The sequence below is a fragment of the Dermacentor albipictus genome, chromosome 5 (genome assembly GCF_038994185.2).
Source record: "Dermacentor albipictus isolate Rhodes 1998 colony chromosome 5, USDA_Dalb.pri_finalv2, whole genome shotgun sequence".
Taxonomy (NCBI): Eukaryota; Metazoa; Arthropoda; class Arachnida; order Ixodida; family Ixodidae; genus Dermacentor; species Dermacentor albipictus.
In genome coordinates, this window is record NC_091825.1 from 132,674,344 (window position 1) to 132,700,750 (window position 26,407).

General features: G+C 44.9%; 1 protein-coding gene across 3 annotated transcripts in view; it reads right to left on the bottom strand.

Annotated features, from left to right (window-relative positions):
- The window catches only part of LOC139060093 (glutamate receptor ionotropic, kainate 2), a 636,178-nt gene that overhangs the window by 492,501 nt on the left and 117,270 nt on the right, over positions 1–26,407 (bottom strand). Inside the window, exon 1 of one of the 3 annotated variants that reach the window (XM_070538907.1) lies at positions 25,273–25,351. The exons of the other annotated variants lie outside the window; for them this stretch is intronic. The gene's annotated coding sequence lies outside the window, so the exon portion shown is untranslated. Of the gene's footprint in view, positions 1–25,272; positions 25,352–26,407 lie in introns of those variants that run through there. 3 annotated transcript variants of the gene reach the window in all.

The following is a 26,407-nucleotide window of genomic DNA, read 5'->3' on the forward strand; positions in this document are numbered from 1 at the left end:
ATACTGCCACCATACACACTAGCTGTTCTTCAGAAACTTCAGAAACCTAATATCATTGCACCAGGCTCGTCTGAAGCTATGTTCACACTACGGTCGTAACGCGCGTAACAGCTTTTTCGGCGTATCGAACGTAACGGCTGTAAAAAAAGTTACGGCAGTTAAGCCGGCACCTTTGTTCACATTTACCTCTGCGTAAATTACGGCTTTTACAACAGGCCAATCAAATTTGGAGCTGCAGAATCGACGTCACCAGCGGTCCAATGTGGCTCCTGTCAACATGCGAGCGCTGGCCGAGATCGAAGAAATTCACGCTCAAAACAAACTTATAGTCATGTATTCAATCGCACAAAGACGACGAAGGCGACGCAGACGGGTTTGGGAGCGGCAAGTATTTCTCGACAGGGCCGTGGACGGCGATTTTCACAACCTTTTCGCCAAGCTCCGAGTTGGTGACGCTGTGATGTTTCATAACTTCATGCGCATGTCGCCCCAGCAGTTCCGCTTCCTTGAAAACCTAGTGAGACCACTCATCGAAGTTCGGAGCAAGCATCTGCGGCCATCGATTTCCTCGGCGGATAAACCAGATGAACTTAAAACAGTCCCGCAAGGCGCACTGCACAAATTTTCACGAACACAGCCAATCTAATCGTGCGCACGGAATGGCGGAATTGCACTTCCCGCGCCCGGAGCTGTCTGCAGACGGGAGGACGGAAGTGTCGTCACCGGTTGTTGAAAACTGAAAGCTTATCGGTCATTGGCTGTGTCGCAACGGTCGTAATATCACAGTCGTAAATGTTGCCGACCCTTTAACACTCTCACCCACGATTTCTGCGTGAATTGCGCACGTTGATACCTTTACGTTCGCAGTCTGAACTAGACGCATACGCTTGTTGCGCTTCCGCTTACGCATGTTACGAAAAATCGGTGCCTTACGAACGTAGTCTGAACATAGCATAAGGTCTATTACAAGACAGGCAAAAAAAGAACAGAGCCAGCGATTGAGCAGGATCTAGGACAAAAGAAAACAGGACGAAAGCGACGTAGACATGCAATAAAGAAGCATACGGTGACGGAGGCAGATGTTGCGGCCACGCCGTGGGATTGTAAGCCCGCGGTGGAGATACGGCTGTTGCTACACCCAAAATCTGAGCCCAAAGTACGCCGATGCGCAGTGACAAAAAAGAACACATTGTGCAGTCCTCTACCGAGTAAAAAACACGTGTCGAAAGCAAGGAATGAGGCTACGCTGGCGGCGCCAGATGGAAAACAATTTCCTGCCACGGCGAACCGGATTCCTCTTATTCCCTTTGGCGGGACCCTTTGTTCCCGACATTCGCTTCTTCCCGAACCGGTGCGGCTGGAATTTGCCGCAGTATATTTTTTTTTTTTTTGCCACCGTGTAGACAAGAAGTGCAGCAGAAAATGTAACCCGCGCCGACTGAATTGCGAGAAAAGAGAAGAAAGCAGCCATCAGGTAGCCGGGCGCACTGAAACATATATGCTCCAAAGCAGAGTGCTTTCTTGTTTTTCACCCTCGGGTGAGAACTGTAAGCTAAATATGGTGAGGCGTGCACAGCCACCTGAGACAGGATGAACTGTTTCCATTCGCTTTCGATGGCTTTGAAGTTCGAAACGGTTTTACGTTGCTTTGGAAATTGGCTAAGAATTTTTTTTATGCGATGAAGAAAGACCCGTCAGCTCATGCGCGGAGTGTTACCAGACAACTTTAGTTATAACTGTTGATATATCGCATTTCCACGGCTGACCAATGTTCACCAACGGTGAAACTTGCTTCAATTCAAAGGTCAACTCTACTTGCCTTTTTCTTTTTTTTTTCTTTTTTTTTCTTTGTTCTTTGTATTCTTGTTTTTCACCTTTTTCTTCATGTTACTTCTCCTCCTTCATTTTCTTTTTCATTTATTCTTCTTCTCTTCTTATTTCTTCTTGTTCCTCCCTCGCCTTAATAGTATATTTAATTCTTTCTGCTGTCTTTTTCTTCTTATTTTCTTTTTATGTACGCCACTTCCGATTTCCTTGATTTTTGTTATTCTTAATCTTCTTTGAGCTCCTTAAGAGCTTTTCTTTATTAATTTCACCTATTATCCGACAGCCTATGCTCCGACAGATTAACTGCATCAACATATCTTAAACGGCCAATACCTCGCTATCTCTCCTCAAGTCAACCTCGTCCTTGCGGCGAGAATCGACTGTCACTGCTTATCCAGCAATACGGATCTCGTCGTGTCTCATAACTTCGCCAAAACATGATCTTCGCCAAAGTGATCTGCGTGATAGACCACATCGGTATGGATGGTGATAGTGATCTTGGACCTAGCGGGGTGGCACTACAAAGCGATAGGATACGGTTGATTAGACACACGCACCATCAAAGCAAGTAAGGTGGTGCGGACAAAGCATAGCAACAAATCCGTCCGTCCATCCGTCCGTCCCTCTGTCTGCCTGTCCCTCTGTCCGTCTGTCCGTCCGTCCCTCTGTCCTTCCGTCCCTCTGTCTGTCTTGAAGCTAGCGCACGAGCCCATGAACGAGGCACGAGGTGGGCGGTGTCTCGGTCACAGATGGGCTTAAGTTAAGAAGATGTCACGTTGATAGTAACAAGTAGAAGCGGAAAGCAGGAAAAGGAGAACGGATTGGTCAGGTCGGATGTGTTAGTTCGAGTGGCCAAGGGCTATTCATGGGACCCGGTCCAACGCCAACGCCACGAGTTCACTTCAGTCGCGCAACATACTGCAAGAGCCGCCGTCCCTCGTCCAACAACTCCTCGAGCGACGCAGTCACGCTATCTTGTACGATAACGCTGTGCCGCAGCCGTGATTCAACTGGGAAAGAAAGGGCCCATAATAAGTTGTTCGTGTCCGTTTTAACGCGATAGCGTTAAGGAGCTCGTGTCGCAGAAAAGCCGGTGTCGTCGGCGTCGGTGTCGGCGTGCGCGGCGTTGGCCCTGAGCGATAAATCACGGCAGGCGCTTCATAAATAAAAAGCAACTTCCAAGATTGGCTTGGTGGGAATCGAACTAGGGTCTCCGGAGTGTGAGACGGAGACGCTACCACTCAGCCACGAGTTCGATGCTTGAAAGCGGTACAAAAGAGCTTCTAGTGAATGCGGTGTTCCATCAGAAACGTGCCGTAGAAAGTTATACTGCGATGTATATCGGTAATTATGTGCATGTAACTTACAGAAGTCGCAATTACACGAGTAGCGAAGTACGTTTCCGCTACATCTCTTCTGCGCTTACCGCACACGCAGAGCGATCTTGCGGCAAACACAGAAGACCCCCTCCTCTCAATGTACGGCGCTGCCCCGACAGGAGGCGCGCCGCGCGCGCATTGGGACCGGTGCCAGGCGCGTCGCGGTCCCGACTCCCTCTCCCCTGACGACGCTTCGCCGTGCTCACGGTTGCAGAATCAAGCGCCGTTCCTTTCTTTAGATTACTATCTATCTATCTCTCTGCCCGTGCCGATCACGACGTTTGGCTGGCGTAGATCGTTTCCCCTCCGAGACACCGAGTTCTTTGGTTCGTTCCGTTTGCTCAGGCGCACGTTTCGTTGCCGCGCCGAACGCTGCGTTGCTCGACGCTCACCGCGTGATAGGTGGGCGCTAAGTCCGATGCGGGGCGCCTCGTAAGTGATCGCTGTGCCGTAGCACATTGTCTTATACCCCTTGGCGGATCGATGGGAACGCTGTCGCGTACCACTCTTGAAGACGAAGCTTAAGAGTCCTCCAATTTTTGCGAAGCCGTTATCGTAAGAGCGCGACGATGTGTTTCGCCACCTCCGTGCCACAAGCCTTCACCCAGGGTCCCCTCCCTATCTAAAAAAGTGGATTCACGAACCCTACTACGATTTTCTACTAGATTTTCTGCGCGAAACAGCCATGTCCATGTAGGTATAAACCTATCTTTGTATTATGCCAAAAGGTAGATTTCCGAAGTAAAAAAGAAAGAAGAAGAGGCAGTGACAGTCGCGAAATTTAAACCGTACCTTCTGAATTACCTTCTTACATTTGTATGCCTTTCTGGAGATTTGCCTGTGTGTCATTTTCGCTTTAACGCGATTAGCATTCCTGGGCTACTTCCCGCAGTTTTCAGTTCTTTCTCTGCGAAAATCTGGACATTCAACTGTTTTGCCTGACCTCGTCAATTAAAAAAAAAAGAGACAACCTTTGACATTTGTCCCGTGCTGGAAGAAATCTAAACCACGTCGCACGGGTTCCTCGAGCATAGTCGCCCGACGCTTTAGTCAGCTGCGCCTCGAATGCACTGGGTATGTGCCGCTCTGCTGTGAACCTTTTTTACGACGACTTGGGTCGGTGGGTACGTGCAACGAGGTATGCGGGAAGCGAAGAAACAATTATCTCCATTTGCATGTACTTGCTCGCCGCGCGTGGACGTCTTGACAGCGCCGCGAGATGACGTGGCAAGTCCAGGGGGAAGCGCGAGCGAGGAACTCGGCTGCAGTGCGCGCTTCATACGTGACGCGTTTCTTAGCGTTCGCGCGTACCAGCGCACCAGGCATTTCGAAGGCCACGTAAAGGCTTCGCGCAAACGCCGCTAGATGGCACAGCGTATCGATAAGAAAGCACGAGCGAGGAGCGCGGCTGCAGTACACAGGTCACGCGCACCGGCGTGGCACCAGTGCAACTTATCTCGGAGGCCACGCAAACGACTTCGCGGCGATGCCACGAGATGGCGCCGCGTATCCAGAGGGACGCGCGAGAGAGGAGTCTCGCTGCGGCGAACGCTTCATACATGACGCGTGTCGGCGGTGACGTTGTGTCACTACATTGTTTGAGTGCTGTTCGCATTACGGTCGAGAGTCGTCGTGAGATGGGTACTGCAGGAATCATTTTTTTCCTCCTTGTTACCCTCCGAGACGTGTCTGCCTCGTATCGCTAAGCGTCCTCCCCGAATTGATATTTTCACATGATTCCAGTATTCCCTCGTCAATAGCTGCTGCACTGTCTGCGAGACTTTCACCGTCCCGCGGACGTAATCTTTCGAACCTCTCCTTTCCTTGCCACCTCCACACAGTGGTTTCTGGAGGGAGTGAAAGTAAATGTGATGCTTCTTTAAACACCAAGGATCAGTGTGAGCTTTCCAACGCGAGAACATGGAGATGGTGCCTTCAAGAATCCCCATAATCCCTTTAGAAAAAGGCAGGTCTCCGACTACTTCGCCCTTGCTCATCTCTTTTATCTGAGCCCCTGTTGCTTCACACCACAACCTTCCCTATACTGAGGAGTTTCGTCCGGGTTGCTAAGACTTACGCAAAGACTCAAAACTGTAGACCCGCGGGCGTAGCTGAGGTATACTAGCTGATGGTTTACGCCATGGAAATGTTAGAGGCAAACAGAGAGAGGGAGAAAAATGACATTGGAAGGGCAGGAAGACTAACCGGAAGGGCTTCTAGTTTGCTACCCTGCCCTGCGGGAAGGGTAAGGGGGGAATTAAAGACGGAAAGAATAGAGCAGAAATAAAGCAAAGGCGCGAAAGTGAAAGGGAAAAGAAAAGGTAACTTCAAGCACATACCAAGTACGTAGGAGGACAAATCACAGGGGTAAAATAACTTTAATCCTTGTCTTGCATAGAATGAGATCGACATTGTTTTCTCGTGCTATGACAAAGTTAGCTATGCTACACTCTCAGCAACCACCTAGATTTCAGAAGATATGTACATAAACGGCCGCATGTCACATAAGTGGGCTATTGTATACATTACCAAGCACGACAATGCACGAGCTCGCTTGTCCCCATTTCAAGTTCATCCCCATTTCGGCTCAACTAAAACAACGTTTGTGCCATCGAGGCTACTCTAAGACATCCCGCATGGCCTTTCACAATCAGGATACGTCGGTGGAAACCAGGAGTCTTTTTACAAAGATTACTGCCAGAAAATCTTTGCCTCCAAGGCAGTGCGAGAATTGTGCGCTGCAATACATGTATATGCCAAATAACCGTTATTCTGGCTTGTAGCGACTTCCTGACTTTGCAGAATGGTCATATTTCGCAAAATATCACGTGGTATAACTGTAACAACTAGCAATAATTACGCATGTGCACAAAATTAAGTGCCTTCGCGGATTTCAAAAAATATCAATTCTTCAAAATTTAGAAAGGCAATAGATATTGAACAACGACAGGAGAATGCCTAAAGCAACAAGGACGAGGAGTAGACGAATGCATAATTTCCATATTAGCTGAATAATTTTTAGTAGGTAAATACGGTGAAAGCATACTGTTCTCGTGCGTCTTGCGGCACTTTACATAAAAAAAAATAAAGGAAGCCGACACGATTTTCTCCAATTTCTGGTTCAGGGGGGCCATTTCTTGCGATCTATGTGCATTAAATAGTGGAACTTTCCTACTACGACAAAGCAGTTTTAAGAAAAAGAATGCTTCGATTGTTTTTGTTGTTGTCCTTTTTTTCTTTTTTTATGTCTACGCAGAGTTCTCTGCTCTTCCATAGTATAAACATTTGTGTCTTGGAATTTTGAAACGTTGATTATCTCTCACTTTTTCGAAAGCATTCTACTGCAAATACGCTGTTTGATATCAGCGCATCTGCCTCTCGAAGCAAAGGATTGCCCTACATTCGATGGGCTACCTCTTCTGCAGTTTACCACTCTTTATTTACTTTTTCTTTCTTTTTTTCACAGGAATACGGAGCACCGTTTCCAAAGGTGAACATTTATTCCGCTTATTTTTTTTCCTTCTATTTCGTCTCTCATGCTATTCCGAAGAGAATGTCGAGTGTTTAAGCCGTTAGAGCCAATCTTTCATTTGTTTTAGCGGCGCTCGCTTTTACGGCCAGGCGTCAGAGGGACGTAATATGCGGATGACGTTGAGCAAGCGTTGACCCCGGGTAAATAACAGAGTTGCCTAGCACGCACTCTCTTCTTCGGGGTAATATCAAACAACTTAGATAGCGCCAACAAAAAAAGAAGAAGAAGAAGTAACTGATCGCACGTACAAAATACGGTCGCCGCTGCAGTGCGACCGACGCAAATCGTAACGTCGTCATCCAGCACTAACGGCCTTAGAAAATCCCTCTGAGCGTACAACGCGAACCTAACTCGAAGCTTAATCGCTTTTGCGCGCAAACAAGCCAACGCGTCGGGACAAAAGTGTCGGCGGCGCGTCAATGAGATAAGAGAAGGGAGGGGGAACAAAAAAAACAAAACTTAGTTTCTCCTTCTTGTGTACATACGTATGCGAGTCGCGGAAAACTACTAAATAGGCCGAGAAGAAGATGAACGCGAGTAGCGAAGCGTTTCGAATTGCGTTAGGAGGCAGCAGCATGCGTCCATTCGTATCGCGGAAGCAGCCCGTATGGTACAGAGGATGCGGGGCGGGAGGGTGTTGTAAAACTGAACTTGCTTTCCAATCAGATGCCAGAGGATGCGGTCGTGCAGAGAATGGAGTTTACAAGATGAGAATGCCGGTCGCTGGCTGTGTCGGTTGACGGAGCTCGTGACTCGCGCCAGCAAAAAATATGTATATATATATATAATAAAAAATGCACCGCCGCGTTTCGCATTCGGCTCATCCTCGCCAAGGTTTCCCGATAGCTTCCGCTTCTGCCTCCGTGCGCCTTCCTTGTTACGGGCGTAGTTTTAAATCTGTCTCTCTCCTTGCGTTTACTTTGGCGACGCTTTACGGTGGAGTGCTTCCTTCCTTGTCGCGCGAGCTGGAATAGGCTTGCGCGAGATTGCGCGCGGCCCGGCACCGTGTTTTCCACAGGGAGATGGGGAAGCTTCCCGTTCTTTTACTTTTTTTTGGGGGGGGGGGGGGCGTATTCTGTTCTTTTTGTCAAGCGGTAGCTGTTAGGCGTAATTACATACCTTAGTAGCCACCTGTCGCATGTACGATCATAGGGAAATTTACCTTCGAAAAGGCGACAGTCCTTGACGAGGCATCGCTCTCCCATAAAAAATAAGCATCACACTAAACGCGCGACAGAACAGCACACTTTTACTATATGAAGCGCACATGAACATGTGTGATATATCAAGCTTGCACATAAATACTTTATGCTGAATACGAGCACGTACTTGGCGACATGTAGAACAAATGTTCTGATGACTTATATAGGCCTCCTGCAGGTTCGTTCACTCCTACGTGAACCTCTGAAAGGTTTGCAGTATATAATAAATAAAGAAACAGAAGCATATGTCCAATATGTACAATAGTATATTACATAATACCGCATCAGCTATAAATTCACGGGTAAAGATAATTTGAATGGGAAATAAACGAGGTCACTAAGGGAACTTTCGATATTTACGTGAAAAAATACCTCCATTTATACGGCATTTGCGAGACTTCCCAACATTTTATCAGTTACTCTAGGTGTTCATTATTGTATAGAGCACAACGCCACAACCACTGAGTTACCACCATGATTGAAGCCATTTAGCTATTATGGTGTTAACCAAAGATATTATGGTGTCAACGCACGCACGCTGGCACATCGGCTTGGTTGTATGATTTATTAATTACGTGCTTTTTACAGCGAAGCTGTATATGGCTAGGGTTCCATGGATTTTTGTTCTCCGTGAACAAAAACTATCATCATCAGTGGCTCATACCCCCGTAAGCCTGCAAGCTCCTGTAAGCAAGCAAAGCATGCAATGGCTCATAGCCGCGTAAGGCAGGCAGACATTCAGCTAAGTGAAGCGAACAGTGCTTAAACTCTTTCAAATCACGCATACAACATACAGAAGAGCATGTCATTATCAATGGCTCATACCCCCGTGAGCAATGGCTCATACCCCCGTAAGCAGACAAGAAATGTAATGACTCATAGTCCCGTAAGGCTCATGGCTACTCAGTTCGTGTGAATTAGCTGCAATAACACTACCCCTGTTGTCGGTGATTTCAATGTGGATGGGTCGGTACCGAAAAGGGAGGGGTTTACGCGTTCCGTGTTGCAGACATATTCCTTACGATGTCACACCGATCCGGCCCAACCGACCCCCCAGCGGCGCAGCTGCATTGATTTGAAATTATCGAAGAATGTGATTGCAGCTGTGAGTAAAGTAATGACCACCCATCGAGACAATAAATGAGTTTTTACCTTTGTTCAAAATTATGTGTCACGTCCGTGTCGTGCTAAAGATCTTCGCTGGTGAACCACTTTCACAAGGTGGAATGACTCACGATTTTTTAACAGAAATTAGCGAGAAAATATCCATGTTATGTTGTTGGAGTTACATGGTAAAAGGAATATTACTGCTGCAGGAGGTCTCAAAATTAAATAAAGATTTTGCAAGGGGGACCTCCTATGATTGCATAAATAGGGTAATCATAGAAAGAAAGCAATCAGTAATAGAAGGGTGAACATGGGAGAAATATAATATAAATAATGTAATTTAGTCAAGCTGGTCATATCTAAGAAAATAATTAAGTACATACGATAATAGCGATGTTATAATTAATCAAACAGAAGCACGAGAACAAGCAGATAAACAACAAACCATAACATTAGTGTTCAATTTGACATAATAAACATAACTCAATTTGTTGACTTAAGTATAGCCATAATCTACCTATTACCATGCTCTTAAAAATTGCATACTGACGGTTAAATATAAAATTTGAATAAGTCGCTGAATTCCCCAACGATACGTTTCTTGGTGTGCGCTGGAAATGTAATTAACATTGTGTGATGATTTTATTTCTAGGGATAATGAATTACATGTTCATCAGCTCATCTTTCCTTTCTACATCTGTTCGGGCTTTCTTCCTCGCACGAGCATGAACCGATTCGCCAAGTTTTCAGTTCCGATAAAGCGTCATGGCAATATGAGAGCTGCGTACAAGAGAAACAGTACAGCAACATGCGGAATGACGACACGCTGGATAGCCAGCCGTGCTGTAGACGTTACTGGGAGCTTGCCTCTGCACCGCCAAACCCGATCACCCAGTTTCTTTCAGCGCCTTGGCAATGCAAATTCCAGCGCCGCGTATTGCGGCAGATGCCACGTGCTGTAGTGAAATGCGCTAGGTTGTTCCAACACCTGTCTCGTCCTCTGTCGCCCTGTCTTTTTTTTTTTCCTTTCTCAGGTTTCTTGCGTTATTTATTTGGTTAGCTACTGGTTTGTTTGTTTGTTTGTTTGTTTGTTTGTTTGTTTCTTTGTTTCTTTCTTTCTTTCTTTCTTTCTTTCTTTCTTTTCATCTCGTTTTGTCTTCTTTTTTTTCGTTTTTAGGCGCTTTCTTCCCGCATTTTCTTGTTCCATTATGCGCTCGTTGAAGCGAAACTCGGTCGTCTCTCTCAGACTTTTTCAGTCGTATTTCACTCCTTTGTGCGTTCTGCATGCATACCTTTTTTTCGTCTTCGCCTGCCTGCTGGACGAATTGGTGAGGATTCGGGTTTCGAAAAAAAAGAAGATAGGCATAGAAAACAGGGGCGCAAGTGCAACAACAAATGACAACACAAACAGCCTAGTTTCGTGCAGATCTACCTGCCTCTCCGCCTATCTTCTTGATCGCTTACTTGACGGAAGTTATTCGTTAACTAGCGACTTTTCAACGTCGCCTCGTTTTCTCGGATGACGAAGTTGGTTGAACGACTAACTTACACAAATTTGTAGGCCCTAATACATGGGCTCAAACATACAGACACGACTGTCCGTGCTTACTTCTTTTTCGGCGTAATGTCCATCCTACAAGCTATCCTTTTATTTTATTACTATGATATTAACGGAGAGTATGGTACCATTATTGGCGCCATATACTCCATTCCGAAGGGCAAGCAAAAGTAAAAAGCACAAGAAAAATATTATAAGCACTGGCGACAGTCAAGTAGCATGAACATTTCGAAAGTTCTCTGCCATCTTACCATCCTGCTTCTTTACGTGCAGGAAGGCACGTAAAGTACACGTACCAGTTCAGCTAGTGCAACTGATACTGCGATACCGAGCCGACCTGCGGCGGAGTTGAAATAGGATCTAAGCACTACGCCAACTTGCTACAATAAGTTTGATATCTTAGGTCCAAGTACCACCCGTTTCAGTTATTAAGCTGATAAGAACAGCTGGTAAGAATAAGCTGGTAAGAACCATCTTACCATCCTGCTTTTTTACGTGCAGGAAGGCGACACACAATTTTCAATCGTATAATTGCTGCCATGCGAACCTCGTTACTATCGAACTATGTGCCTGCAGCAAAACTATCCTCACCTTGTAGAGCCTGCAAAAACCTGAAATATGCCTCAACATATCAGGAATCGCGAAGAAAGATCGCTTGCCTCGAAACAGGTCACATTATGATTTTACAAGAACTGCACACTGACCGCGTACATGTTTACACTTTGACCTGCGTCGGCCAGTTCTACGTTGGGACCACCCTCTCTCTGTCGGGGTTCCAAGCACTCGCGTATCTTCTTTCCTTTCCTCGCGCTCTCCCGTGGTGGCGGTCCCATAAGCGTTCTGCCCGCCAAGATCGTGAGGCGGAAAGAAATGCGAACCGTGCATGTGGCCCCGATCCCGCAAACTTGGAACGTTTCACCGGAACAATGGCCGACTTTTAAAGGGCGTTTGTGGGGAACCAGTTTTCTGTGGCCTGTGTTGTGTATGACCGCTTGTGGTTTTCGATTGACCTCACAAGCATTACTGCACTGCAGGACGTCGACCAACGCACGATCGCCTTGGCTACGGTGAAGTAGTGTTTGCCCTCGGAGTGTGGTGAGGCGCGTGTCCGTTCTACGTGCCGGGATTCGTTGGTAAAAGGTGTCGCGCCGCGTTTTGCAACAATAAATGAGCATGTATCACCCCCGGTGCCTCATAATCTTCCGAGGCTCAACATCCTGGAGGAGCGAGTAGTCGCGCCTCGCATTCCGTTTGCGTTCATGCGGCGTTTGACGGACAGCAATGGACAGTTCGCCATTGAGGGGCTCACATAAGCAGCCTCGCTGGCCAACCACCTTCTCAGAATAGAACGGCACTGAATTTGTTTTTGTTGGCTTTCCTTTTTGAATTCTTGGTACAGGGTAACCAACTCGAAACATTCTTGGTTTAACCTCCCGGCTGCCATTTGCCTTTCTATCTCTCTGTCTTTCTCTCTCTCTTTCTAAACAACAGAAAAAAGTAAAAGAACACTAGAGAGATTCACAGCCCCGTAAGCGAGCGAAATTATACAAGACAGTCCGAAAACACGCACATAACTTCAGTTCACGTCTACACAGCCAGACACATAACAACATATACCAAAGTCAAACATACAACATACTGTACAAGTTGCGTTATTCAAAGAATATGTATAATAGGGGAGTCGGCCCCGATAGTTTAGTAAGACCCTAATATATTTGTTTCTTTCCAAAAGTACTCATTGTTGAAAAAAGCTACAGCTGACGGGATCGCCGCACTTGAATACGTGCCTTGTTCGCGATTGAACTTTCTCGTATAATGATGAATTCCACTGCAGTACGTTAGAGGCAGGCAAGGACTCCGTCACTGCACGGCAATGGAAGGTTCCGTTGAGTACTGTCTCGCTGAGTCCCCACAGCATGAGTAGCAGTGAGAGATCTTTCACAGTCATCTGATCACTCCATTGGTACGAGTCCGTTCTCTGTGCGAAAAAGGGCGTTGACCCCGGTCGTGCCAAACAAGCAGAGATTAACCCTGAAGGCTGCACGAGGTTTTTTTTTTATTTTAGACAGTGAATTCGTAAATTACTTGCTAACAGTAGCTCCAACGCATTTTTATTTTCCTCTGTGTTCACATTACCTGCCCGTGCTCCTGTAGTTCTTGTAGTTCTAGAACTGTTTTTTTTTTTCTCTTCGTGATCCACAGACTTTCTTAGTTAGTGGTTTGCCATTTTTTAAAGACTTTGGACAGTGTTTATTATTTTCATTTAAGATGAAGTGACATCTCTCAGACCACTTCAGCACCTCCTCCATCATCACCAAACACTCCCGGTGGCGTCTTCAACAGCTTTACGAGTTAAAAGTGACATAAGTTATAATAATAAGTTATAATAATAATAATAATAATAATAAGTAATGCAAGAGACGTTGACTGTATGAGCTGCACAATTCATGTTCACCTCGCTTTTTTGTCGTCGGTATCTGCGATAATTTTAGGCTTAATGTACGATAAGCTGCCAACTCATCCATCTCATCCATATCGTCATTTTGATTCGTTTCAAAATACCTAAGACTACCTTCGGCCAGGTAAGGGACATCGTAACCACACTCAACGTCGTTTTATTTATTTATTTATTTATTTCACAATACTGTCAATCCCGTTTGGGATTATTACAGGAGTGGGCATATGGTCATCAAGAAGTACAGTGTGAGCAAACACTGAGCAAACAAGGAGTTAGCATAGAAAAACATGGACGCTTTCATTTATAGAATAACACACTGGTCTTCACACAGTTGCTCTTGCAGAAGAGAGAAAAAAAAATAACTAAAACACTAAGTGGTGATTGCGATTTCTTCTTCTAGATGATTCTTCTAGATTCTTCTTCTTCTAGATGATTCTTCTAGATTTCTTCTTCTAGACATCGTGTACGTTCGAAAAATACTAAAACAAATGTTAGCCTCTGTTGCGGACTTGCGTTGCGGCGGTCACATCGCTATATCAGCTTGCGTGATGAGACAGGTCGCACGTCATTGGGTGCTACAACGGCTTGGCGGGTAAAAACTACGCGGGCATAGATCGCCACTGCGCCCAGCGTGCGTAGTGCGAGAGACTTCGCGCACACGTAGTCTGCAATTGCAATCTGTTTTCACTCCCAGGGAGCGTCCTAGCGAGCGCGATAAATGTAGCATCTCAGGGTTCACACCTCGAGTTACAACGTGTACTTGGCAGGCGAACTACAGTGCCGCCTTTGGGTCCCCGCGCTACGAAGCCGCTCCTAACTTTCCTGAGAGACATTGGTTTCAGTATTGTTTGTAGTGTTGTATGAGTGCGTCGAGTGTCAGATGTTCTCGAGTGCGCCGTTTCATTTATCATCATATTCGCGCAGAGCAACATGCTGGGAATTCTCCCGTTTTCCTTAAAGAGCCTCTCTCTCTCTCTCTCTCTCTCTCTCTCTCTCTCTCTCTCTCTCTCTCTCTCTCTCTCTATCTCTCTCTCGCTAAACCAGCTCGCCTGAAGATTAGGCCCAGCTACGAAAATAGCGCGGTTACAATAGCGGAGCATCGCCTCATATTTTTGGAGGTAGAGATGTGTGAAACAATGTTCCGCATATTAGGTACAGACACGTGACACATTGTTCCGGATAAAAGGGGCTAGTTCGCTGGAACACAGTTTCACGTATTTATTGTTTTGCGCATTTAAAAATTAAGTCATTCGATTATACGGAACGCCGTTCCATATATTTTGGAGTTTTACTTGGAACGCCGTTTCATTTAGGTAAGCGAGAAATGTTGCAAAATTTTTTGCCATTTATCGCTGAAACCGAAATGGAAAGAAATTAAGACTGCAGCGAACGAAATCTCGTCCATTCAGTGGTGAGCTATATGCCATCTGAAAGTTACGCAATGATAGGGTTTCGTATGCCTTCCGTCGTAAGCATTCCCATTGGCTGAACCAATGAACGCGCGCCGAAAGAATTTGTATCATGGAGAATACCAGAGGTATAATATACCGCTCCTTTATTGGTTTTCAGTGCTCTGTCAGTGCTCCTGCCGCTTTAGCCAGTCTTCGCGATGAACTCGAGAGCCTAAATCAAAGTTTTCCTCCGGCAATCATCAAGGTATTATCATCATTTCAAAAATAAAAAAGTGTTATTCAAATCAGTTCTACGCTCGCCTAATGAGAAGATTTCTCGTACCTCCTGCAGTACGTTGAATAGGGAAAGTGAAAATGCAGTTGAGTCCAACGTGGGGCTTCTGCTTCAAACGCGGAGAAATTTTCATTTCTAACAAAGCGAGCAAGAGTGGCCACTAAAGTTACTCGCAGCAATAAGTAAAGCAACCGCAACTTTTGTAATGAACGGGCGATGAAATCTCTCGCGAGGTTCCTGTTACCCATTATGGCTTCCCAGCACACGAATTCGTTATTCCTGGGCACACTTTTCCAAAATTTGTCCGAAGGAAAAAAAGAAACACGACGCTCTAACAAGAAGACCGTTAAAAAAAATCTAGGCGCAATTTACTATGCAGACGTAAGAGTGAGATTGTCGCACGCTACAAAAGAGAGAAGTAAGCGTTAACTGCTTTACGCGCATAATTAATCGCCGGGCGCCATGGCTTAAACAAACGCAAACAAATCAGGCATGGTACGCGGACGGCGATAAGGAAAAGTAATCTCCGCACAGAGGTGAAGGAAGCGGGCGCAACGAAAAGCGTTGAGGGGGGCAAGTGATGTATACATGGGTGAATGGCTTAGCTTTAGCTGTTGGTGCGTTGTCGCATACACGTCCTTTTGCTCCTGGCGTCGACTGCTCCTAGCACAAAGCGCGGTTTCCTCGGGGAAGGAAAAACTAGGACGCGGAATAAAAAGCACGTCCTGCGTATGCAAAGAGGTTGTAAAAAGAATCTTGAAAGCGGCACTGCTGGCGTTTGCCGAGATGTTTGTCTTTTGTGTGTGTGCGCAAGCCTCCGTGCGTGTGTACAGGGAAAGGAAAAGGGGGGACGGGGGTGATTTCATGTTTGCGTATCTCTCGCTTGTGCGTTTCTTTTTCCTTCGTTATTATATGCAGGGCCGGTTCTTCGGTGGTCGACTTTCCCCGCCTATTTTCATTTGTTTCAGTCAATAAGGTCAAACCACAATCACAAGAAATACGAGCGGAGTCGTGTACAAGCATGTTCATGCGGGAAACAAAAGAGTACTGCACCGCTGTGAGTTTGCGCAAAGCCTGATCCGCGTTGTTCTTATAATATATGGACTCAATAAAAAAAATAATTGGGCAAGAACTCCCTGGTCGACAAAACAATTTCGTCGGAAAGGTGAACTTGTCGGCAGGGAGTAATGTTTGCCAAGTTCAACTCCTTGCGTGAAATCCCCAACAATAAGGACTCGTGTCCAGCCGGACTCCAGTTTATGCTGCATACTACACTCCGTCACGACATTACCTGCGTGGATGCAGAGCAGTGGCAATAAGGTCACGCTCTGGCAACCGTGACAGCGCGTGAGACTGTGCTCAAGAATATGCTCGGAACTGTGCCCCGTCCTGTGCTCAGAACGGCGTTCAAGACCGAGTAGACGACACCGCAGTTGCACAATGAAATGTGCACTCGAAAGGTCAAGTTCCTGACTTGCTGAGGTCAGCTGCAGCTTCCATTACATGAAACAATGTTCCCATGGTAAGATGGCTTCTCCGGCTTCACTTTCGTAACGTCATCTCCGCTTCCGCCGCCTTTTCGTAACTTGTTTTGTGCTGGTATTACTGCCTCTGCTTCTGCTTCTTTTCTGCGCAACCCTCTCCCTAACTGCCCTCAGACTCCAGCAGAAGGAAAAACGGCGGAAATTAATGTTAATGCGAGACGTGGCATTCATGACCGCGCTGTCGTCGCCGCCTCCCCCTTCGTCGGTTTACTCGGTGTGTACTCGTCGACGTGTTTAGCCATTCGTTGGCATTGTGCCTCTTTCTTCTCTTTTTAATCTGTCTCTTTACTCCTCTCTAGAGCTCTCCTTTTTTTTATCTTCGCTTTCTTCCTCTGTATCATCCTCATTTCCTCCTCGTTGAAAGACGTGGTGTTCCATTGTTCGGCCTTCCGAGGACTGGCCTCATTTCGTCCCCCTAATTTCATTCATCCCGGTTGGATGCTTTCTTTTTTTCGCCCGCATTATTCGCATCGTCGTCGCAAATTTTTCTTCCCGCTAAATTATCTTGCGAGGCGAAAACTAATTTTCGCCGCGAAGTCCTTCACAATGTGTAACGCACGCGCCGGCATATATGCGTACAGCCTTCGTCAAAAGAAAAGAAGCCACCACCAAGAGCACGATGTCGCTGGGTAAACGATGGACTGGTCTCCCTCTGTGTGGACAGTGCTCGCCATTTTTCAGCAGCATGGACTACTGCCTGTTAATAAGCGTAGTAGAACTTGTTTACGTAACGTTCGTAGGAACACATTTCACCACGGCGAACAAGCACCGCAAACAGAAGGCACAAGCCAGCTTCCTGTATCCTTAAGATGTTATTCCATCAGTGCATTACTTCATGACCGTGTTAAGTGAGCAACCAGCAATTTTTCTACATCGATATTGTGATCATCATGAATACTACCACTACTACTTAGGTTTAATTTTTTTGCATCCAGTGGCGTCTTAGCAATATCTTAACATTCCATGCGAAAAACCATCCATGCATGCTTAACTGCATTGACAAAATCGAGTTAGCATTTCTCCACTCCTTTCGTATATTTGCAAGTTCCGAACCGCAATAATAAAAGACACCAGGGTATTTTCCTATCTTTCCTTTCTTTCCGGTGTCTTTCCTGTCTGGTCTATTTTATTTCTTTTTTTCACAACACTTCTGCGCTCTCCTTTTGCTAAGTGTTGAGTCAACTAGCCCAACAACTACCTATTCTGACGCAATATTAAGTTTTTTTCTACGCTTTGTGCTTAGAAATCTGTTTACTTCATTCTGTTTTCTTCTACCCTGGTCTCAACAGTTTTGCTCATAGATGCTCCTTTGCCTGCTAGAGCTATACCTAAAGAAAATAGTTTATCAAAAAAAAAGAAACAAAATGATAGAGAAGAATGAGCCGTTATAGAATTCCACTTCACAGACAAACGTGGAGTTCTAATGCCCTGCTGTAACTCGTCGGTGCAGGTAAAACGATGCTATTAAACGCAGAAGGCCTCTTACAGCAATTGCTCGACACATTAGTCGAAACGTTTCAGATTTATAATCGCTCAAATTCTAGTGACAGTAGAAAGTCAGATTTTCATTGTTTGTTCTCAAGTGAGATGGATGGATGGATAGATGGATGAATGGAAAACTTTATTAAGGTTTTTCCTGTGTCCTTAAAATGGTGTTCCTTCATTTTATTGCTACATGACCGCGCTCTCAAAAAATCCAAATCGTCGAATTTTAAGAAAATTAGGACCAAGTTTAGGCCCCTGTAACTGCACCACAAAGTCAAGGCATATCGGGGTCTGGGTAATTTGTAATTATAGCGCAATTAGAGCGTACGAGTTGGGTGCTTGCCCGTAATTAATAGCTATTGTTTGCGTGATTCTCGCTAAAGGCATAATCACAAAATAGCGGTATGTTTTAGATGCACGTATCATTTGCAAATTTTGTCTGTTTTTGTCTGTCTGTTTGTCTGCCTGCTCCATAATTATTGGCTGAAAACATTTAACATGTATCTTCCTTTGTTCTAAATTACAGTTGTAAGAGTCGTAACTACGTTTCTTAAATTTTGCAGCCTTCTTTTTTTTTCCGCAGACAAAATTAAAGAAATACATAAGGACATTCCTATGTTATTTATGCTAGTCTTATTCTTTTTCGCCCAATACGCTTGACTCAAATCATTCGAGTATTTGCCTACTGAAAGTTTCTGCACCTTAGAATTCTGCGTTCGAATCGGTGACGTCTGAACCGTCTGAACCAAAGGCCTAAAGACTTGAAGCAACATTTCTAAAATATCAAGCAAATTTTGTCCCGCAACAATTACAAGTAAGAAAAAGAAAGGCAGCATACTGCAGCTTACTCGACGCCACACAGATACAATGTCTAGATGGAAGAGACCAAGTAACACTATCCAGCGGACGAGACTGGCCCGAAGCACAGCAGTCTTTTCGCCTCAACTCCACAGTGGTCTCATTACTAATGCCTCTCCTGCTGTACTAACACGACCGAAAGAATAGAGCAGCAGATACACGATTCGCTTGGTAGCCAGGAATGAGCTTCCCCTTTTTAGTTCGGACGATGGAACAGCGGGCCAGTTTTTCTTGCGGGGTTTATTTGCCATCTCGAGGACAATGCGAGATCAAGGGCAAAGCCAGAGGCAGTCGCACTAAGGCCGCGAACCTATAGTAGGAACACAAGAACCGAAGAGAGAACAACGGCGCGATGTAAGTAAAGAAAGACGGTTACTTGAAAAGCCTTTGTGAACAAAAAGGCTCAGATCACACTCTTGGATGTTCCGTTATAAGGGACAAAAGAAGAAAAGAAGTGAGGGGGGAAAGAGAGAGAGAGAGGCAAGGAAGAGAGGCCCCATCGAGCGATGAGAGGCTATTACGTTTTGAACCCTTTGTTGCGAGGCCACGTCCCCTTATATATCAACGTCGTGGTGGGCCCTTCGCTATATAAGGCGAAGGACCGAGCGAATATCTGCCAACTTGAGGCTTCTCACCACAAATTTTTTACTTGATGGTTTGTGGCATTGGGGTGCGCTCGCCAGTAATGTGCGGCCTCCGAGACTCGTGGAGGATATTAGGATCTTAAGCTCAGGGCCCGTGAAGGCGTGCTGAATGTCTTAAAATTTCTCATCTATTCGATTTACACCGAAGTTGCATTTTACATCATTTGGAAAACGTTATGCTCTAAAGAAGGAAATATAGACTTTACCTGTAAGCTTGCCAAAAAAAGAAAAGTGGGGTAAATATTTTATGTTGTCGTGGGCCATCACTGCTTGGTGACTTCATATAGTCATTAAATAGTGCTAAAAACTGAGCCGCTCGGTTCCCCCAATTCTTCTTATCAAATTTTTTGTATACTATATGAAATAAAGCATTAAAAAATGATGTCGTAATGGGACAGTTGGTTGGAGCGTGAGTCATCCGAAGAGAAACCTGTGATTCAAAAACCATTCCGGTGCTTACTTTCGCTCTGATTAATTTATTCTCGTCGTGGCCCCACGGATGTGATCATTACCGGAGAGCAAGTATAGCGACATCTAGTACATGCGAGAATGTCTCAAATGCAACTGTAATGCCCCTGATTCACACATCACAGTTTTTTTTTTATACTGTATGGAATAGTAATAATGAAAATCATTTTGAGCTCCTGCCAGTAGAACATGCACAAGGCTGAGAGCACACATAAGTCCAATAACCTTATTTTATTAAAGGAAACGAAAAGGCGCTAACTGCAGCAAACATACCCGGGGTTAGTAAAGAAAGTAAAACGATCCAAACAAGGAAGAACCGGGTTTTACGTGCCAAAACCATTTTCGGGTTATGAGGCACGCCGTAGTGGGTGACTCAGGAAATTTGGACCACCTGAAGTTCTTTAACGTGCACCTAAATCTAAGTAAACGGGTGTTTTCTTATTTCGCTCCCATCGAAATGTGGCCGCCGTGGCCGGGATTCAATCCCGCCACATCGTGCTTAGCAGCCCAACACCAAAGCCACTAAGCAACCACGGCGGGTGATCGAAACAAGGATCTAAACACAAAAACAAACTACTGTTTATTGCCAACCCATAGAGAACGTAAACTACTTCATGTGAGCATGCTCCATACGCTTAATTTCATGCCCATATGATTTGTTTATTTCTCCAGCTTACACTGCAGTTCTTTCTTTTTCTTTTGTTATTTTTTATTCAGTTTCTTTTTCCCCAGTTTCGACGCTTAACGTGAAAAAATTGTCTCCTACATTCCGCTATACAAGTAAAGTTACGCGTGCATTACGCCAACGAAGAAAAAAGCTAACAAACGCAGTTATTTACTCGTGCGGTGAAGATAATGAACTCCGCTAGAAGACCTCGCTGATAAGCCGGGGTAAAACGGCAACTTTACGACGCCAATGACGAGGAAATAAGTTCGCATGAAATGGTAGGTACTGAGGAATATTCTAAAAAACAGGAAGTGGGAGTGGACAAAAATGCGCTCAGTTGAAACAGGGCCTCTCTCGACGACCGGCAAGGTTACTGAACGCCAGCATTTGAAGTCAGGTTAACGCTAAGTAGCACTTTGCAAGACTGTTCGACTTTAATGGACAGCTCCCACCTTCACTTCCTTTCCAAGGTTTTTATACGGCTCACAGCACTGGCTCGTCATCGGCAAAGGGCAGGCTCGGCTCTGCAGTTGCTTTTTGTCTCTTTTTTTAATGGGTAACTCTGCGTTTATCGAAGCGTACACGCGTTCTATCCCATTTTGTGAATTGGGCGTGAGCGTAAGAGCTTGGATGCTGAGAGCCAAAATCAACATGGTGCTTTATAGCATATCTGAAAAACTAGAAAGTGGACGACGAGCTCAAATAAAGCGACCAAGCGCTGAAAGTAATTTGAGAGCTGGAAGTGGCCGTTTGGGACAAAAAGAAAAAAACTAAAATTTGGTTTAGCGGCCACTGCGGCCGATCTTCCACGCAGATGAAGTGTTCTGAAATGTTACGAAATTTTAATGCTTGTGTGAGCCAAAGAGAAACATTTAACCAGTTTAGGCAGGTTGAGTGTACGTCTAGTTAGGGAATCGGGCGGAGAGGTTCAAAGCATTTGAATCCTGCTGCGCCGTTTCCTTTTTGTGTGGGCTAATTAGGGGCTCTTTGTTCGGTGAATTTTATTCTAAATAACAAAAATAAATCTTCTTGATTCACATGAAAAAAGAAATATGCGATCCAAGGCTCATGTTTGGAATCTATGGGAAGCGAAGCTTTTGCAACGCGGTTAATTAAATGTCATCGTCTGCACCGCTTTCTTGCAGCATAACGATGACGTGGCTGCCTGACAAGACTACAAGACGCGGAGACCTCCACCATGGGGCCCACGCAACCACGGATTGCACTGCTTCCGAGATCCGTCCAGTTTACTTTATCCGTCAGGTACACTTTACTCGTAGAGAAACCGACCGAGCAAACGCTCAAACCACCAAGCGAGGACGTATAGAAAACTTCACTTTGAATAAAAATTTGTGCTCTTGAAGACAAATATTTTCTGCAGTAAGGATACCTTTTCCGGCTTGTTCTTCAATTGCGTAATTTCGTAGAGAACAGCGCCGTCCATCACTATATATGTAAAGTAGCGCAGATGACTATACCGGGTGTTTCTGCGAAGGCTTTCAGTAATCTGTAAAAATCATCCGTGTCTAATAGCTAAATCAAATTAAATGCTTGAGCTGAAATGCCCATATATGCGGGCATTATTTGGACGGAGAAATCGCCAGGCATAATCGGCTAATTACAGAAAATTCAAAAATATTGTCACGTGGTAGTGACGGTGAAGAAAGAACACAGTAGCAGTACTGTGAAAGACAACACTGGCTTTTATTGGGCGGACCTGTGCCCACAAAACAGGCTACACTTAAAGCACAACGATAGCGGCGAACACAGTCGGCGATCGTCGAAAATCTGATCAGCGGGTCATGCGCGTCGGCTTTTATACAGTAGTCATCGAATTTTCCAGACTAATCGGCGGGACCCGCATGCCTTCCACAAAGTTCTACACCATGCGCGTCAGGCGAATAAATCAGATAACACAAGGTTCGGCGACAACGGACTGCGGATAGAAGCATCGATAACTTTCCAGAAACTTCGGATACATGCAAACGCGTCCCGTGCTGTGCGATAAGATTTGTTAGGCGGCGAAACGTTGTCGCCCGATAAATATACGTACACGTGTCAATATAATTTTTATTCAATTACTTTCTGACACATACTGCATTTTACAAATTGCAGCCTGGAAGTTCGCAAGGCCAGATACATCCAATTGGAACCAATTGTGAGCATGAGCCAGTTTCGAGATATCTATTCCTGAATTTTGCAATGAAATGCATTGAGGCCCAGTTCCCTTTGTGCTTCAATGCATTAAAACGGTGTTTTGTTAAAGAATAGGTAAGTGAAACCGCAATGCATACTTACAGCAAGTTGTATGGTGCATACTTCTGAAACCATGACGTCCACAGAATACTATTCAAGTGCATACGCCCTGCAATCTCACGATCTACAGTCGGTAAAGTGCAATATGTGACGTAAGGCAACTAGTTAAAAACGTAATTAGTAATTTGCAAGTTAGTGTCCGCATTTTCGCGTAGACCAGCTCAAGGACTAGAATTATGCTATTTGCCACAGGCGATTAAAGGTCTTCTCAGAAACACCTGGTATATAAGCTGATTCGTTATAAGTGTGCTTTCCTGCCTGGAAGCCATTCGGCGATACAGCAACAACCACGGTCAACAAAGCAAAGAAAGCTCCGCTTTGAAACAAAAATAGAAGCAAATAGTTGGAGCACGGTATTTTTAACTTCCTCGTGAGGCTGAGCGAGGAAAAAAGGTGGAGTGTTGTTTGCAAACTATGCTTGCAGTCCCTTAGCAAGAAATGCAAGCCAACATTTTTCCTTCTTTAAATCGACACATGACCTGCGGGGCAGATCACAGCAGTGTGGCGTAACGTATTTCGCGCTCATTGTTGGCACCACAAGCTGTTTTTTCTTCTTGCCTTTTTTTTCTTTTCTGGCTTGCGGAGCCTGTGCTCATGACAAGGCAGATCTTCTTTGTATTACAGAAGAGTGAAAAACCCATATAAAATATATTAATACACCTCCATTATTCAATTTGTGGTACGAATTCGCGTATAGTATTTAGGAGAATTTAGAATAGGTAAGTGAAACCGCAGTGCATGCTTACAGCAAGTTGTATGGTGCATACTTCTGAAACCATGACGTCCACAGAATACTATTCAAGTGTATACGCCCTGCAATCTCACGATCTACAGTCGGTAAAGTGCAATATGTGACGTAAGGCAACTAGGTAAAAACATAATTAGTAATTTGCAAGTTAGATCCAAGATCTGCTGCTGAACTCAAATGCTTCCAGGTGATCTAATTCTGGATTTTTCTTTTTCTCCGTAAATTATATGCGCACTTCGGGGTTGGAAGATTGCGTTGTCCCTTGTTCTTAAAAGTAAAATGTTCTGCACATCATCCTGTAAAGTATTCTTTGCCATTGATATTATTATTGAACTGTGAATCTAGCTCTATACGGGCGGCTGGCCCCATCATTCTGTAAAGCGTTCTTCGCCATTGACATCATCATTGAAAGCTTCATGCCCGGGGCATCTGGTTACGTTATCCTGTAAAGCGTTCTTCACCATTAATATTATTATTCAACGGTGAAGGTAGCTTTACACGAGGTGGCTCGGCACATTATTTTGTAAAGCGTTCTTCTCCGTTGGCATTATCATTGAACGGCGAAGGCAGATTTACACGGGGCGGCTCGCCACATCATTTTGTAAAGCGTTCTTCCCCATTGACATTATCATTGAATGGTGAAGGTAGCTTTACGCTGGGCGGCTCGCCACATCACCCTGTAAAGCCTTCTTTGCATTGACATCATCATTGAACTGTAAAAGTAGATTTGAACGGGGGGCTGGCCACATCATTCTGTAAAGCGTTCTTTGTCATTGTCATCATCATTGAACGGTGAAGGTATCTTTACGCAGGGCGGCTGGTCACACTACCCTGTAAAGCGTTTTTCGCCATTGACATTAGTATTGAACGGTGAAGGTAACTTTACATGAGGCAGCTGGCTAATGATTTACTTTAGAGCCGAGATTGAATCCAGATTATTTTAACGTCATTCTCAGCTGCGCCAAACAGTAATATTTATTTTCATGAAGCCGATGAGAATCTCATGGAAGAGTTGGAAAGCATGTACCCATTACAAGAAATCCAAAACGGCACTACATAAATAAACTCAAACTTAAAAATTTTTGATGCTTGGTTATTGAGTGCCGCCCACCACGGAACATACTAATGTATTGGTCCTACCAAGTGAGCGTTATCACTTTCGTGAATAATATGAAGAGTAGCCCAACGTTATTGCTATTGTTATCTATTGCTGGGACAGAAAAAGAACATTGTTACGTCGGCGCTTGTAGGGCTTGTAAAGGATTAGTATTATAGGTTACCAATACCGTGATTTTGATGTGCTACAGCAAATTTTGTAGATGCATTTCGATATATATAATGTCATTTTATTTATTGGTTCTTTTCACAAATTCCGTGGCATAAAATCTAGCATGCTTCACTCGCTACCACACAACCTCTGGTGTCATTTCATAATTAGGACGTCTCCTATATCTTACCACCGACGGAAGATTAGATAAACTACGCTTGACAAGTTGTACACTATGTCAAGAACTATTTATTTAGTATTTCTTTCTTGTCGTGGTGGAAGGTTTCCAGTTTAGGGAAGATTTTTAGTTAGAACGTAGCATAATCTCAGTATGAATGCAATTTCTACAGCAAGATGTTGTCAGCAAGTTGAAGGAACCGAAGCGAAGTGCGTTTCAAGAAAAACGAAGCTTGCGAGGGGTCTTGAGAAACGAGTGAATTCACAAGACCACCTTCGCAGCGAGGTCGCCCCCATGGGAGTCAACACTGTTCCATCTTCCTTCTACTTCTGGTTGTTTATATCTCACCGTCGGCCTCTGCCCGTCGAATCCATTGGATAAGGCCAAGGCGAGCTCTTATCGGGAAGCCTTGAAGTGTGAAGGCGCCTTCCTCGACCAAAATACTCGACGACGGCTTTCGCACTTGGACGACAGACAAAGCACAAACGTAACCTTCATAAAAGGTATCCCTACAGAATTACGCAGGTCACTTGTCAAGCGTTAAACTTCAGCGGAGATCGAAAGAAAACAAAATGAAACGAAACAAAGGTAAGCGAAAAAATATAAAAGTTGTCGGGCCTTCGAACTTGCAAGAACTGAACAACAAACGCATATTCATCGCAACAAGCACTTTTTCTGCAAATATACACGACATTGGACGAAGATAAGGACCTTCTGTCCGCCCGTTTTCACACGTCACGGAAGGAAAGATACCGTTGAAATCGTAACGCATGGCGCAGGTCAAGAAACTGGCCCTGAGTGTAAACCTTATCGCCCGATACCAAGGCGTGCATCACGACACACTTTTGGCAACGCTGAATCTATCAAAAGTGGGAGTGACACTTCGGCTGATAAGTAGTAGTCATACCTTCGGAAAGTAATGCCTTCACAAAAATACCTCCTAGTCTAAAGTACGAATTCTGCTCAAACAGAGACTTTCTTGAACCAGTCCAGGATCAGAGAGACTTTCTTGCCTCTCGTTGACATGTGCCTTATTTCTCCTTTCCTCCTCTTTCATTTGTTTTTTAAGCCTTCCTTGCCACGCAGTAGACAAGGCGAAGATGAAAGCCACAGCACAGAGAGAGAATCATATACTACTTCCTAGAGTAACTATTGAAGATGTCCTTTTCCGTGAAATTTCATCCAAATCTTCGCTCTTACCCCTCATAACCAAACGGGAAAATAGTACCCGTTTATTATAAATAGAACATTTTCAATAAAAGCAACCTTACTATGCCTTATTGCGCTTACTATATGAGCATGACTGTACAGATTCGCACATTACAACAGTGGAGATACCACCCAATTACGTGTCTTAGTAACTCCTAAAGACACGGCTGAAAAATTGCTGAACTTACCCAGATAGGGCCCGAAGATATATAGATGCGGTGGGCTACAAGATTTGGGGGACTACAACTACAATAGCTTCAGGACCACAGCTCGT